A 12622-nucleotide genomic window follows, 5' to 3' on the forward strand; every position below is an offset into this window, starting at 1 on the left:
GACTTCAGAGACTATTAGGGTATGTGCACACGATGCGGGATGCTCTGTGGATTTGGCCGCGCGGATTTTGTAAAATCTGCAGGTAAATCTGCAGGTCAAAAGACCTGCGGTTTTACCTGCGGATTAGCCTGCGGTTTTGCCCTGCGGTTTTTCATCTCCACAATGGAGGAGATGGCAAACCGCAGCGGAATCCGCAGAAAGAATTGACATGTCAATTCTTTCTCCGGTTTTGAAACCACAGCAAATCTGCGCAGAAAATTCCGCAGCGTCTGCACAGCGGTTTTTTGTTTCCATAGGATATTATGCTACTATACACCGCAGCAAAAACTGCTACGGATCCGCAGCGGCCAAATCCGCTGTGGATCCACAGCAGAATCCGCAGCGTGTGCACACAGCCTAAGCTCTAACTGTTTAACTCCTGCACTGCTAACAGAAACCTGCACCATTTAATATGAAGGGGAAGTGCTTCTAATCAGTGCAGGAGTACATGAAATCATACGCTGCGGTCTTCTGGCCTCTCTCATGGTAAACCCATGATAATAGGAACTGGCTCGCAATTACTTCTTTCCCCTGGAAAACAATGACATAAAGCATCTACCTTAACGTTCTTATCCCCGGGCCTATAAGTCACAAAAAAAGTTGAATGTAGTAAAAAAACAATGACCATCTTGCTGATCTAGGCGTCAGACAAATACAAAAGATTTTTATGATCCGTGTTTATCATGATTGGATGAACTGCCCCTTCCTAAAAATAATGCCACTCCTCTAAACCCCACATTATTGCCAAGAGTTTCCTATTACCAATGTCATAGTATCTCTCAGCAGACTACAGGTTCTTGGATAAGTATGCACACGTATTCCATTTACTTGGAGAAGAACCCTGCGACAATACAGCCTCATCCCCCATCTCTGATGCGTCATCCTCTACAATAAATGGCTGAGTGACATCAGGCTGTACTGTATAAGAATCGGAGCAGAAGAAAAACATCTCTTGAAAGTAGCAAATGCCTCACTGGCTGGACTGAACCATTTAGATAAGTTCATCCCTTTCCTTGTCATATCCGTCAGTGGATTGGCCAGTACCAAAAAGTTCTTGATGAACTTACGATAATAATTGGCGAACCCAAAAAACTTTTGCAAAGCTTTTAAGTCTTCAGGATGATCCCAATCTAGAACCTTCTGGACTTTTGCCAGATCTATGTGAAAACCGATGGATGATAAGAAATATCCTAGAAAAGGGGTCTCCTGAACTGAAAACATACATTTCTCTGACTAACATATAATTTATTGTCCCTGAGTATTTGTAAGACCTGCCTGACCTTTACCTCATGTGACTCGGGGTCCAGTGAATAAATCAATTTGTCGTCCAGATAGCCTGCCACAAATCTACCTGTCAGATGAAAAAAAATGTAATTTACAAAGTGCTGAAAAATGTTGGGAGAATTAGGCTATGTACACACGCTGCGGATTGGTCTGCGGATTTTGCAAAATCCGCAGGTAAATCCGCAGGTCAAAAGACCTACGGATTAGCCTGCGGTTTAGCCCTGCGGTTTCACACCTCTACAATGGAGCAGGTGTGAAACAGCTTCGGATTCCGCACAATTGACATGCTGCAAATTAGAACCCGCAGCAAATCTGTGCGGAAAAATCCGCAGCATGTGCACAGCGTTTTTGTTTTTCATAGATTATAATCGTACTGTACAACGCAGCTAAATCTGCTGTGGATCCGCAGGGTCAAATCCACAGCGGATCCGCAGCAGAATCCGCAGCGTGTGCACATACCCTTAGTGAACCCAAATGGCGTAACGAGGCTTTCATTGTGTCCATCATGTATTAAAAGCAGTCTTCCACTCTTCCCCCTACTTTATACGGATGAGATTATATGCCCCTCCGAGTACCAGTTTGGAAAACCACTTAGCTCCACCAATTTAGTTAAAGAGATCCGGAATGAGAGGGAGTGGATAAGGATACCAAACCGTGATCTGGTTAAGTTCACAGAAATCTAGGCAGGGGCGTAACCCCCTGACTTTTTTCTTAACAAAGAAGAACCCTGTTGCAACGGAACACGAGAAAGGTCTGATATGACCCTTAGGCCGCCGTCACACTAAACGTATGGAAAATCGGTCTGAGTTTCCCTGCCAAGAGTCGCAGGAGTGTAACGTGAGTGTCATGCGAGTATTTTTCACACCTAGCATCCAATTTACATCCGTATACAATGCGATTGCTATCTGATTGCAATGCGACATTAACATGAGCTTTAACATTCAGCAATTCTCTAAGCCATTTACACATCGTTCTCAAAGGAAATACTCATCAAAACACACACACGTACAGCTCTGGCAAAAATTAAGAGAGCACTGCACAGTTTTATAAAAATCAGCTTCCCTACATGTCTGACAGCCATTCCATTCCAGTGTCAGTTGAATTCCAACCAGAATACACCTCATTCTACATAATGTACTTCTGATGAGGTGACCACCTGAACCAAATCTTATTTAACGAAGGAAAGTATAAAAAAAACCCTGCTGTAGTGTTCACAATCCTCTTGCAGTAGGACAAGCTGGATGGCAAAATAAGTGCTAGTAATATCCCAAAAGTAATAGGAATGAAAAAATTACTTTTAACCATGCCAAAGGAGTTGAAAAGAAAAGTCTTGAGTGAGGAAAAGAAGGGCTCAATTCTGGCTTTACTAGCAGAGGGATACAGTGAGCGTCATGTTGCCTCCATCCTTAAAATTTCTAAGACGGCAGTCCATTACAACAAGGTCAAGCAGCAGACATTGGGGACAACAAAGCTACAGACCGGCAGAGGGTGAAAACGACTCTCCACTGACCAGGATGACCATCATATTATTTGAATGTCACTCAGCAACCATAGGATGACATCAAGTGATCTACAAAAGGAATTGCAAATGGCAGCTGGGGTGAAGTGCACGGCAAGAACAGTTCGTATCAGAATCCTAGAGGCAGGGCTCAAGTCATTTAAAGCTAGGAAAAAGCCTTTCATCAATTAGAAGCAAAGGAGAGCCAGGCTGAAGTTTGCCGAAGACCATAAGGATTGGACCATAGAGGACTGGAGTAAGGTAATCTTCTCTGATGAGTGTAATTTTCAGCTTTGCCCAACACCTGTTCGTCTAATGGTTAGACGGAGACCTGGAGAGGCGTACAAGCCACAGTGTCTTGCACCCACTGTGAAATTTGGTGGATGATCGGTGATGATCTGGGGATGCTTCAGCAAGGCTGGTATTGGGCAGGTTAATCTTTGCGAAGGACGTATGAATCAAGCCGGATACAAGGTTATCCTGGAAAAACAGTTGATTTCTTCTGCTCAGGCAATGTTCCCCAACTCTGGGGACTGTGTTTTCCAGCATCACAATGCACCATGCCACACAGCTAGGTCAATCAATGTGTGGATGAAGGACCACCACATCAAATCCCAGTCATGGCCAGCCCAATCTCCAGACCTGAACCCCATTGAAAACCTCTGGAATGTAATCAAGAGGAAGATGGATAGTCACAAGCCATCAAAGAAGAACTGCTTAAATTTTTGTACCAGGAGTGGCATAAGGTCACCCAAAAGCAGTGTGAAAGACTGGTGGAAAGCATGCCAAGACCCATTAAAGCTGTGATTAAAAATCATGGTTATTCCACAAAAGATTGATTTCTGAACTCTTCCTGAGTTAAAACATAAGTATTGTTGTTTCTATATGATTTTGATCTTGTTTTCTTAGCATTACTTTATTTGAGGTCTGCAAGCACTGCATTTTTCTGTTATTTTGACCATTTCTCATTTTCTGAAAATAAATACAAAATTTAATGCTTGGAATTTCAAAGACATGTTGTCAGTAGTTTATAGTTTAAAAGAGCAATTTACATTTTACTCAAAAATATACCTATAAAGAGGAAAATCAGATAAACTGAAAATTTTGCAGTGGTCTCTTAATTTTTGCCAGAGCTGTTTTTACAGTGGGTACGAAAAGTATTCAGACCCCTTTAAATTTTTCATTACAAAGGGTCTGAATACTTAAGACCATGTGATATTTCAGTTTTTCTTTTTCAATAAATTGGCAAAAATTTCTACATCTGTTTTCTTCAGTCAAGATGGGGTGCAGAGTGTACATTAATGAGAAAAAAAAACTTTTTTGAACTTTTTTGAATTTGCCAAATGGCTGCAATGAGATAAAGAGTAAAAGTCGGCAATTTATGTGCCACGTACAGTAAAATCACAAAGTGACAGGTTAGAATAAAATAGATATATATCTGTAAAATCATTGCAGGAGCCAACAGGATAGAAGAGATGGATTACATACAGTAAATACAAATAGAATAGGTAGATATATAGATTTCAGTGACAAATACATTTAGTACAGTGTATGTGCAAATTACTGGACATATATTTAATTAATAAAAGATTATTTTTCGGAAAAAAATGGCAATTTTTGTAACCAGCAGAGGCAAAACCTATGGCTGAGAGCAGATGTTTCTAGCGTGGGAAGGGGGTAATACCCAGAGAGCTTCCCAAACTACTAATATCAGCTCACAACTGTATAATTAGTCTTTACTTGCTATTAAAATGAGGGACCCTAAAAAATGACTTAGGGTGCCCCTATCTATTTATATAATTGCCTTGTAATGTTTTCATTTCCTGTTCTGTCCAGATGTCACCGTATCCTAGAATTCCAAGCGGAGGAAGTTCAACGATCACCGTATTAGGACACCCAAGTGATGGGTGCCTCAATATGGAAACTGCTGCTGGTACCAACCTATTGCGCGGTACCACCAGCGGAACACCGTGGCACCACACACACACACACTGTATACGCCATACGCACCACACACTCACTCACAATCTCATACTCACACACTCACATTCTCACACTCACACACTCACACTCACACACTCAGACTCACACTCATACTCACACTCAGACTCACACACTCACATACTCACATTCACACTCATACACTCACACACTCAAACTCTCACACTCATACACATACTCATACTCACTCTCACACTTACACTCACACTCACACACACTCACGCAGCCTCTTGCGCAGTACTACCAGCGGAACACCGTCGCACTGCGCCTGCGCGAATTCCATGCAGGCGCAGTGATCCCGGCGGCAGAAGTGTAACGTGTCTACAGGCAGAGGAAGACGGTCACATTAAAGGGGTTTTCCCATGAACGAAAGTTAATTTTTAAAATTGTCTGCGTCTGACCGTGTACGGAGCATACCACCGACTGTTTTTAAACAATATTTTTCCTCACAAAATGTATCCTCTGTGATCTCCTGCTGTAATGTCAGTATTGTCTTTTGCTTCTCCCCTGCCCAGGAGCTGTGGTATGTTTGTTCTGTACACGGTCAGACACAGAGGTGAGAGATGGCAGAAAAAACTGACGGCACATCTAGAACTAGTCTGAATAGGTGCATACCAAAAAACAGCTTACATATCAAATAAGGAAATGGTTGCACTCAATTGCATCAAGGCATATCAAATATGAAATATATGAAGTACGAATAGCATAATGGCTTTTGTAATCTAGAAAAACATATGAGATACTTAGCACAAAATTTGGCCAAAAGATGTAAGCCCATTCGCCAACGTCAAGGTGATCTCATTGAATGGGTCCCTATTCTAACTGCCTAGTGTGAACTAACCTCTGGCTAATAATATGGTAAAGCATGTATTTTTAGGAAGATATGCCTTGATGCAATTGAGTGCAACCATTTCCTTATTTGATACAGAGGTGAGAGACAGAGCACAGGGGGGAGACAGCTCAAACGGGACAGCACATGAGGGGAGATCACAGCACAGGAAGGAGAGAGACAGCAGACAAGGGGGAGAGCACATGGGGTAGACAGGTCAAAGAAGAGAGCACAGATGGGAGAAGTCAGCACATGGGGAAAGAGAGAGTGGATAGATGGGTGAGCACATGGAGGGGAGAGATTCTCAACACTGCAAAGCCTGCCCCCATCGTGACATTACTGCCCTCCCGATGTGATAGCATCGGGCCTTCATCTAGTAATTAATAACCAGCAAAGGCTATGCAGACAGCTGCAGGTTATTAATAGCCTAGGAAGGGGCCATGGATACGGCTTCCCCCCAGGCTAAAAACATCAGCTCTCAGCAGCCCTAGAAAAGGCACATGTCTAAGATGCGCCAATTCTGGCACTGAGCTTTGCTCTTCCTACTTGCCCTGTAGCCAGGCCCGGATTGGCAATATAACTAACCGGGCATTTTCCCGCTGGGCCGCTGTCACGTGGGCCGCGGGCATCTGGCCGCTTGCCAGCTGCTGCGGCCACTGTTGCTCCTGCTGCCGGCCCTCTGCGGGCATGGCGGTGATAGTTTCAAGTTCCTCCCGCACTGCAGGGAGATAAGCCGCCACGCCCCCCGCACCCCATCCTCGCCTTAGCATGAGACCCCCCCCAGCCACTCACAGCGTCGCACTCACTTGCCTGCTCGCTCTGTTCGCAGGACCTGTGATGAGGTCACAGGAGGGGAGGAGTCAGGGGGTCACATGATCAGCAGGAGCCTTTGTCCAGACCCCCGATCATGTCACCCCTGACTCCGCCCCTCCTGTGACCTCATCACAGGTCCTGTGCGCTCAGCCTTGCCTCTACCGTCTGCAAGACTCTCCTTTGCTGTTGTCATGGTGCTGGTTGAGGTATGTATGTGTGGGGTCAGGATTTACAGTGTGGATGTAGCAGAGCTGTGTGTGTACGAGGTGTACGGAGCGGAGCCGTGAGTGTACGGAGCGGAGCCGTGTGTACAGAGAGGAGCCGCGCGTGTACGAGGTGTACGGAGAGGAGCCGCGTGTGTACGAGGTGTTCGGAGCGGAGCCGTGTGTACGAGGTGTACGGAGCGGAGCCGTGTGTACGAGATGTACGGAGCGGAGCCGTGTGTGTGTACGAGGTGTACGGAGCGGAGTTGTGTGTACGAGGTGTACGGAGAGGAGCCGCGTGTGTACGAGGTGTACGGAGAGGAGCCGTGTGTACGAGGTGTACGGAGCGGAGCCGTGTGTACAGAGAGGAGCCGTGTGTACGAGGTGTACGGAGAGGAGCCGCGCGTGTACGAGGTGTACAGAGAGGAGCCGCGCGTGTACGAGGTGTACAGAGAGGAGCCGTGTGTACGAGGTGTACGGAGAGGAGCCGCGCGTGTACGAGGTGTACGGAGAGGAGCCGCGCGTGTACGAGGTGTACGGAGAGGAGCCGTGTGTACGAGGTGTACGGAGCGGAGCCGTGTGTACAGAGAGGAGCCGTGTGTACGAGGTGTACGGAGAGGAGCCGCGCGTGTACGAGGTGTACAGAGAGGAGCCGCGCGTGTACGAGGTGTACAGAGAGGAGCCGTGTGTACGAGGTGTACGGAGAGGAGCCGTGTGTCCGAGATGTACGGAGCGGAGCCGTGTGTGTGTACGAGGTGTACGGAGAGGAGCCGTGTGTACGAGGTGTACGGAGAGGAGCCGTGTGTACGAGGTGTACGGAGCGGAGCCACGCGTGTACGAGGTGTACGGAGAGGAGCCACGCATTTACGAGGTAGACGGAATGGAGCCGTGTGTATGGAGTGGAGCCATATGTGTACGGGATGTACGGAGCGGAGCCAAGTGTATACAAAGCGGGCTTTTCCCACGGACACAGGAGTACACGGCGGAGCCCCGAGGAGCATTTTAAAACACACACATGACGTTCCACCTGAAGTGATGTGCTGGAAGCTGACCGGAAATGAGATAATTTCTTGAGGAGATTGTGACGCAACCAGGAATGCTTCAGATCCATCACCGTGTCCTCCTCCGACAGCGCAGACAGCAGGATCGCCTTGGAATCGGGGATGCCGGCCATGTGAGCGGATCATGATAGGTCCTGCACCGGGAGGCTCAGGTGGGCACTACAATGGGAGCCGGGCTGCTATAGTATCTTTGTAGAATCTTTCTTTATTTCTTTTTCTCTTTTTCTTTCTTTCTCTGTTCTTTCATTCTCTGTTCTGTCTTTCCCTCATTTTCTTTCTCTCTCTGTTCTTTCTTTCTCTCTCTGTTCTTTCTTTCTCTCTCTGTTCTTTCTTTCTCTCTCTGTTCTTTCTTTTTTCTCTCTCTGTTCTTCCCCTCTTTCTTTCTTTTTCTTTCCTCTCTTTCTCTCTGTTCTTTCTTTCTTTTCTTTACTTCTTTCTTTCTCTCTCTGTTCTTTCTCTGTCTCTCTCTGTTCTTTCTTTCTTTCTTTCCCCTCTTTCTTTCTCTGTCTGTTCTTTCTCTGTCTCTCACTGTTCTTTCTTTGTCTCTCACTGTTCTTTCTTTCCCCTTTCTTTCTCGCTCTCTGTTTTCTTTTTTCTCTCTCTCTCTGTTTTCTCTCTTCCTTAGTGCCAGTCAGTGTGCCCATAATGCCAGCCACTGTGCCCTCAGTACCAGTCAGTGTGATCAGCATTGCTAAATGGGTGCGATTAGGTGTGGACATGGGTGTGACTAGTTGTGAAATGGGTGTGGCTGGGCGCGGCCAAAATTTGCAGCGGCGAGCATCTTTGTCCATCTTTCCCTTCTTCAAAAGTTGGGAGGTATGATAGGGGCGGCTATGACCAGGGGGTCTGGTTGCCCAATAGAGAGCAGTTCTGCCAGGAATTCTGTAATCATGCATACAAAAGGGGACAGAGATTTGGGAGGAGTACTGTACCTAAAAGCAATAAATAGGACTGAGCTGAAATACTGGGCACAGCTGTGACTACATGTTATATAGTTGTGTTAATCTCCTCTCACTTCTTGTAAACTACAAGTGTACAAAGATATTATATAGTCACCATGTGACTAGTGGGCCTGTGTAACTTCAAATGCCAGGGCTGAATTTTAGTCCCAGTCCGGCCCTGCCTGTAGCCAAGGTAGTCAAAGAACCATAGGAGTAGAGATGAGCAAATATGTTAGAAAAACGATTGCCAAATATAAATTCAACATGAATATGGCACATTCGTATTCATGATCAGAAACACAAGCAAATTTTTATAAAATCGGACAAAATCGGTGACACTCGGTAAAAAGTGTGGGAAAATATTTGCGTTGCCACTAAAGTATTTTGGACACTTCGGCTAGCATAGTGGCGGTTTATGATGAGCGTGGGGCACGTGTCTGATGAGGGTAAGGAGTGGGGAGAGCCAAGAGGAGTCGCATGCTTGTAAAAATGTTTTTATTTTTTTTTCTAACGTTATGTGTGCACATTGCGATTTGCCAATCACGGCACAGGAAACATTCACAATATTCAGACACAACGGCTTTTTTCAAAAAAGTGTGTTGTGCACTGTTTATATTGTGCTCCATGCACGAGTAGACCTTTCTAAATCTTATTTTTTCTATTGCTAAATGTGATACAGCAAGGCATACGTCACCTTGTCATTTAGTGGCAGTGACATTGTGCTGTGATTTGAGCTGTTGGCCAGTAAAAACATTTTTTTGGCAGTAGCAAACGTGATTCAGCACACCATATCTCACCCTGTCATTCAGTGGTGTTGAAATTCATCTTTCTGTACAGCTGTTGCACAGTAAAAAAAAAAATTCAGTAGCTAAATGTGAAACAGCCTGCTACATTCCACCCTGTCTTTTAGTGATGGTGAACTTCATCTTTCTGCACAGCTATTGCACAGTAAAAAAAAACAAAAAAACTTTTTTTCTGTTGCTAAACATGATAAAGCCTGCCATAATCCACCTTGTCATTTTTTATGGCAGTGAAATTGTTCTGTGTATAGAGCTGTCGCACAGTGAAAAATTTTAGGTAGTTGCTAACGTGATTCAGGACACCATATCTCACCTTGTGATTTATTGGGGGTGAAATTAAGCTTTGTGCAGAGCTGTTTTACAGTTAAAAAATAAAAATTTTGCAGACCTTTCTAAATCTTATTTTTCAGTTGCTAAATGTGATACAGCAAGGCATATGTCACATTGTCATTTAGTGGCGGTGATATTGTTTTGTGATTTGAGCTGTGGGCCAGTAAAAAAATTTTGGAGGGGCAGTTGCTAATGTGATTCAGCACGCCATATCTCGCCCTGTCATTTAGTGGGGGTGAAAGAAATTCATCTTTCTGTACAGCTGTTGCACAGTAAAAAAAAAAATTCAGTAGCTAAATGTGAAACAGCCTGCTACATTCCACCCTGTCTTTTAGTGATGGTGAACTTCATCTTTCTGCACAGCTATTGCACAGTAAAAAAAAACAAAAAAACTTTTTTTCTGTTGCTAAACATGATAAAGCCTGCCATAATCCACCTTGTCATTTTTTATGGCAGTGAAATTGTTCTGTGTATAGAGCTGTCGCACAGTGAAAAATTTTAGGTAGTTGCTAACGTGATTCAGGACACCATATCTCACCTTGTGATTTATTGGGGGTGAAATTAAGCTTTGTGCAGAGCTGTTTTACAGTTAAAAAATAAAAATTTTGCAGACCTTTCTAAATCTTATTTTTCAGTTGCTAAATGTGATACAGCAAGGCATATGTCACATTGTCATTTAGTGGCGGTGATATTGTTTTGTGATTTGAGCTGTGGGCCAGTAAAAAAATTTTGGAGGGGCAGTTGCTAATGTGATTCAGCACGCCATATCTCGCCCTGTCATTTAGTGGGGGTGAAAGAAATTCATCTTTCTGTACAGCTGTTGCACAGTAAAAAAAAATTCTGTAGCTAAACATGATACAGACCGCCATATAGCACCTTGTGATTTTGTGGCGGTGAAATTGTTCTGTGTGCAGAGCTGTTGCACAGTAGAAAAAAATTTGGGGACAGTGGCTAACGTGATTCAGCGCGCCATATCTCACCTTGTAATTTATTGGCAGTGAAATTCAGCTTTGTGCAGAGCTGTTTTACAGTAAAAAAATATATTTTTTGCAGTTGCGAACGTGATTCAGCCCGCCATATCTCACCTTGTCATTTAGTGGCGGTGAAATGTAGCATTGTGCAGAGCTCATGCAGAGTAAAAAACAAACAATTTTTTGCGGTTACAAGTGTGATACAGCACGCGATATTTCACCTTGTCATTTAGTGACAGCGAAATTGTTCTGTAATTTGACCTGTTGCACAGCAAAAAAAATATTTTTGACAGTTGCTAACGTGATTCAGCATGCCATATTCCACCTTCTTATTTAGTGGCAGTGAAATTCATCTGTCTGCACAGCTGTTGCACAGAAAAAAAAAACATTCGTGCATTCGTCTGGAGACCTGGGCAGGTAAACATCGCTGCCTTCTTTTTGCTGTTTTTTTTTAATTTTTGGAGGAATTCAGTCCTCTTTTAGTTGCTTTGCTGTTTAGAGCAGGACTCGCAAGCATGAGGTCCCATGACGCGGATTGCGAGCTTGCATATCTTGGCCAAAATATCGACTAATACCTCACATATTTTTATATGTACTGTATTTTCTGCACTTTATTTTTCAGGGTGCAGCCAGGCCCATTTGGTCTTGTAAATTGTGGTGTCTTTTCACATGGAATGCTTTTGGATAGAACTGGGCAGCCCGCCTGATCTAATAGTGTGGGCGTCACTAATAGGCTGTTAAACTGGATGCTGTGCATTACCATTGTGTGAAAAGCGCCACATGCAAGTCTCTATTGTGCAATAACATACAAAGCAATCACCCCCTCCATGGATTGGTAGTTCACTGTAAGAGAGTGTCACCCCGAGCCTGTACACATGGACCATTGTAATGAATGGGTCACCGAGGAGAAAAAAGCAAAACAAGCTAAGTCACAGAAAACCAGAGCGGTTGGTAACTATGCAGATTGCAGATCCCTGATTTTACCACACAACTAGCAGTAGCCGTGGAGCGTGACTACGATGTTCCTAGATGCCTTGTAACGGCCAGAGGACTAAATAAGCCTAAAGCAAGAAAAGGGAAAACTAACTGCCCCAGAGCAGACCCCAAAGGAATAGATAGCCCCCACACATGTATTGACGGTGAAACAAGATGAAGGCACAAACACAGGCAGGAAAATAGGCTGAGCAAATGATGGGGCCCAAACTAACTAGACAGGAAAGGAAAGGAAAGACACTGTCTGCAACCTGCAAAAAACCCTACAAAAATCATGTCCAACACTTCTGATAGCAAAATTAACCCTGAAGTCACTAGACTTATCCCACTATATCAGCACTCTGAAATATTCTGAGACAGAGCAAAAAGAGACCGAACTAGTAAGGGACAAAAAGCCAATGGGCAAAATACTGATAAATAAGAGTGGAAATTCAGCACAGCCCCCAGTAGGGGCTGGCTAAAAACTGAATAGACCAACAAAATCAAGTGTGAACATTAGCAGAAAAACTTAGCTTTAGATGACTGGAACAGAGCTGAAAACCAAGAGCTGACAGGCCAGAAGGAATCACCAGCAACTGAATAGGGCGTCGGCTGTCTTAAATCCAATCTGAGACTCCTGAGATCCAATCGTCATCCTCATTCTCAGGTGGCAGATCTCCACCGATCAAATCACCCTCTCCACCTCCTGTTACCACCAGAGGGAGTCTGGAAGGAGAACTCACAACTGGTGAACCAGAGAATGAACTCACAACAGTACCCCCCACTTGAGGAGGGGTCACCGAACCCTCTTCCACGCCACCAGGTCGATCAGGATGGGCCCGGTGAAAAACACGAACCAATCTATTGGCATGAATATCGG

Source organism: Dendrobates tinctorius, unplaced genomic scaffold (genome assembly GCF_039654945.1).
Source record: "Dendrobates tinctorius isolate UK_male_01 unplaced genomic scaffold, ASM3965494v1 ptg000189l, whole genome shotgun sequence".
NCBI lineage: Eukaryota > Metazoa > Chordata > Amphibia > Anura > Dendrobatidae > Dendrobates > Dendrobates tinctorius.